Here is a 5,255-nt window from a genome sequence, read left to right as displayed (position 1 = left end):
TACTCAAACAAGTAATTTATTGTTATCTTCCACTTTCCTCTATTCTATCAAATGCACCAATCATCGTAAGACCTTGTAGACTAAGTCACAAACTTTAGATCCAAATACCAAACCTCGTATCACTCAACAAAACCTTGGCAATGAAGTTTCCTTCTCTTCCACACTACTCACCTCAACTTTGCATTCCACACTCTCTACTAATTTTGAATAATTCAAATCCACACTTATGATAAAGAAAAATTTCCTTCCTTTATACCAAGTCCATAAAACAATTCCCTGAGTCAGCTTTTAGATCTTCCCAATTAATTATTATAAGACCACATTAAGAACATGTTACACTTAGCAATAACATTAATCTTCCACCTTGCAACTTGAAAAAATTTTTGTACATGCAATATTATGATGAGTGAGATTATCCACGTCATCACTAACATGTCTTCTTTATGTCCTCAACCTCAATCCTCAAAATATCAACTCTACTAAGAGATATGAAAAGTTTACTAGAACATGCATATGTAAACTTTATCTCAAAATAGACATCACCAAAACATACATAACTTCTTCTAGACTTATCCTTTCTTCTTCTAACATTAACTGTATATACCAGATAGAAGTATCTCTCATAACTTTGGATAGTGTAAACATCAACTAGTAATCTATACCAACTTGATCTTTTCATTGTTCTTCTGTTAGATACCATACAAAACTGCTACGTTGACATCAATGAAAAAATCAGTCATGAATGTAACATATTATCATAGTAGTACTCCCCCATAGGAATATCATTAGCATTCATACTTTTGACCAATATTCTAACAATCTTCCCCTTTAGCATTGATGGTCACATAGGTGAAAAACATCTAGTTCCAAAAATACGAACAAAAGATTGTTCATCTTCAAATCCTCTTCATCAATCATTCTCCCCCATTGATATACTTGAATGTGCTCTATAACAAACTATCATTTTATGCTATTCTTATGCCAAACATCTTCCATAGCATAATATTTTTCATGCAATATTATCCCCCATTGACATCAATGTCAATGGTTTTGGCAACCAACATCTTTGCATCAAACTTTGCAACAACTGATACTTACTAGCTTGAGTGTCGAAAGATACTATTCAAAACAACATCAAACAAGAGTCCTAGATGACTATGTCCATTACAAATACTCCCCCATATAGGAAGCATCAAAATTTAGTCCAAACAACAATGATGCTTTGTTACACTGGACTGATGCACTTCTTTCATCTTCTACTCTGATTTACAAAGGGGTATCGCCCCAAGCACACCTTGCAAATACTCAAAAGTCCCTTTGGGAAGAGGCTCAGTGAATATATCTACAATCTATTCTTTAGTGCTAACATACTCTAATCTAATTTTCTTTTCTATAGCTTTGTCTCTCAACATATGATACTTAATAGGAATGTGCTTAGTCTTTCAATGCAACACTAGATTCTTAGACATATTTACCATGCTTGTGTTGTCAAAATGTATGACAATAGGTTCATTAATTTCTATCTTTATATCCCTCAACATTTGCTTCATCCAAGTGACTTGATTGCAATTATTTGCTACTAAAACATACTCTATTTCTACTACACTTTGAGATGTACAATCCTACTTCTTGCTTAACAAAGAAGCCAATCTTCCTTCAAGAAAGAAGGCTCCTCCACTAGTGCTCTTTTATTCATCCATACTACCTACCCAATCTACATTAGTATAAGCATTTAGAGTAAAATCATTAGTCTTTTCATACCACAATCCAAACTCAGGTGTTCCCTTGAGATATCAAAATATCCTTTTTACTATTGCATAATGTGCTTCTCTGGAATCATCTTGAAATCTTGCAACAATTCCAATTGCATTTACTATATCTAGCCTTGTGCAAGTCAAATATTGCAATCCTCCAATCATAGATCTATACTTTTCTACTCAATAGTCAGTGTCTTATCCTTTGTAGATAACTTGTGTCTAGTTACCATAGCTATTCCAACGGGTTTGCATGTTTCAAAACAAAACCTTTTCAATAAATCTTTCAAGCACTTAGTCTAAGAAATAAAGATACCATCTTTATTTTATACAATTTGTAATCCTAGAAAATATTTCATCTTTCCCATCATACTCATTTCCAATTCTTCCTTCATCTCTTCTACAAACTTCTCACATTCTTCATCATTTTTTCCAAATATTATGTCATAAAAAAATATTACCAAAATCATCAAACCATCATCAATTTCTTTCCAATATAGATTACTATCTACCATACCTTTGCTATATCCAAGTTTTGTCAAATGTTTATCCAACCTTACATACCAAGTTCTAGGTGCTTGCTTCAATCCATACAATGTTTTTCTTAATCTGTATACTATGTCCTTGACATCTATCAAAGGGCATCCTTTAGGTTACTCAATGTATACCTCTTCTTAAGTCCTCCATTCAAAAAATGTTGACTTGACATCTATTTGATATACTTTGAATTTCATCTATTTTGCATAGGCTAGGAATAATCTTACTACTTCTATTATAGCCACTAGAGAATAAGTCTCCTCATAATCTATTTCTTCTTTCTATGACTAACCTTTACATACCAATCTTTCCTTGTTCCTTACAAGTTCTCGTTGTTCATTCATCTTGTTTCTGAACACCCATTTAGTTCTTATCACATTCTTGTCTATTGGTCTAGGGACCAATTCCCATGTCTCATTCTTTACTATATAATCCAATTCCTCTTTCATGGCTTGTTTCCAATAATCATCTTTACATGTTTCATCTACATTCTTAGGCTCAAACTGAGATATCAAGCATAATTATTCATTTACTTTTCTTCTTGTCAACACACCTTTGTCTTTGCTTCTGATGATTTGTCCGAATGAGTGATTCTTTATCATGTTCTTTCCTAAAGTAGGAGTTTCTATCTCAACTCTTGGCTCTATTGAAGGATCTGAGCTTTGTTCTTGCCTTAGCTCTCCTTCATTCTGCAAATCATTGTTAGTGATAACTTCCACATTTTCATAGTTAGCTTTTAAATAAACTATAGTTACCAAAGCTATCTCTTATATTACTTCCTCTTTCATAACCAAATTATCCTTATCACAATCACTTAGGAACTTTTCCATACTAGCTTTAAATTCTTTATCTTCATCAAAAATAAAACTCTTTGTAGTTTTCCTTACTCTCTTAGGGAATGCAAATGCATAATGACCAAACTCATTACATATCCAACAAGAAAAAATTCCCATACCTTCTTTTTCTCTTTTCATAAACAGTTCAATACCTTCCTTGATCTTCGTGTCTTTTTTGGATAACTCACCAAAAGCTTCTATTCTCTATGTCAAAATTTCCACTATATAACTTAGGACTATCTTCTCTTGCCATGATCTCCCAAAGTTGTTAAACTTTATCTTCAAGGACCTGAGGCTTTGATACCAAATATTAGAAACAATAGTCTACCAAGATAACTAGGGGGGCGGGGGGTGTGAATCAATCATCCATCAATTAAAACATTTATCTTCTTTAAAAAAACTTAACCTTTCAAGCAAAGTAAACAACAATCATAATAAAATTCCCTTAGACAATTACACCAGATATGTTGACTAGGGAAACCCTCCACTAGAGGGAAAACCTTAGTGGGAATAATGCCCACAAAATGATGTACTAATATAAATATTCCTTGTTAGATGATGGACCTTGTTAGGAGTCTATTACAATATTTAGTATAATGAGTCCCCATTAGGAGACTTTGAATCCCTGTTAGGAGATTCCAACCCCTTTAGGAGTTGTAGTACAATGTATACAAGATCAGCTTACTGACCAAACATGCAATATCAACCGTAAGAAGAGCTCACTCCTCAAACAAGTAATTTACTATTATCTTTCTCTTTCTTCTATTCTATCAACCAAATGAATCACTATCAAACAATGTAGACTAGGTCATGAACCTTAGATCCAAATACCAAACCTCGAATCACTCAAGAAAATCTTGGTTATGAAGTTTCATTCACTTCCATACTACTCTACTCAAATTTGCATTTTGTATTCTCTGCTTCTTCTCAATAATTCAAATCCACACTTATGATAAAGGAAAATGTCCTTCCTTTATATTGAATCCATAAAATAATTCCCTGAGCTAGCTATTAGACCTTCTCAATTAATTATTAGAGGACCACATTAAGAACACATTACACTTAGCAATAACATTAAATTTCCTCCTTGCAACTTGAATAACTTTTTGTACACACAATATTATGACAAGTGACCTTAGCCACATCATCACCAAAATGTCTTCTTCATGTCCTTAACCTCTATCCTAAGAATATCAACTTTGCTAAGATATATAACAAGTTTACTAGACCATGCCTCTGTAAACTAAATCTCAGAACAAACATCACCAAAACTTACATAACTTCTTCTAGACTTATCCTTTCTTCTTTCAATGTTAACTGTATATACTTGATACTTAGAAGTATCTCTCATAACTTTAGATAGTGTGAACACTCAACTAATCATCCATACCAACTTGATCTTTCCATTGTTCTTTTGTTAGAAATCATAGAAAATTACTATAATGACATCAATGACAAAATCAATCATGAATATAACATATCATCAACATTTATGCTTTCAACCAATCTTCTAACATACTGATCCACTTTACTCATCAATATGTTAAATGAATGACATTGTAATATACACATTTTTCTCTTATTTTGCAAGGACTAAATGCAATAAATGTCATGGATGGATTGATGTTTTTTCTTCTAAAGTAAATATTTCATATCAAATGAATTTCAATCGTAATGTCATATGATCTGTAGTTTATTTAAGTGAGGTGCATTGTGTTGAAACTAGATTGAAAGAAGTAGAGTGTTGAAGAAAACTACATGTTTCAATAATTGTTGTCACTAATGTCAAACCTGCTATTTGCTGGTAAGGCAACTACTTATTTAAGATTTAAGTACTATCACTTATTTGATTGATGAAGAGCATTTGATCAAAATATGCAATGATAGAAACTACAGGAAAGGTTGAGTTATAATTATGTGTTGAAGTAAAAGAATCAATTAAGACAATGATGATGTAATGCCACACCAAGGGATCCAAAAAATTAATCTAAAGTTTCACTAAGTTTGGTAACATTTTTTTTTTGAAACATGAAAGTAACACCATTCATAACATAGTAGTGAATGGAAACATAATATCCATAACGGGTTACATTCTTTATGGATCCCTTAACATTGAATCACATCTAAA

The sequence above is a fragment of the Cupressus sempervirens genome, chromosome 10, assembly GCF_028749045.1.
Source record: "Cupressus sempervirens isolate cs-2001-9-10 chromosome 10, ASM2874904v1, whole genome shotgun sequence".
In the NCBI taxonomy this organism is placed as follows: Eukaryota; Viridiplantae; Streptophyta; class Pinopsida; order Cupressales; family Cupressaceae; genus Cupressus; species Cupressus sempervirens.
Note: the sequence above shows the minus strand (reverse complement) of the source record.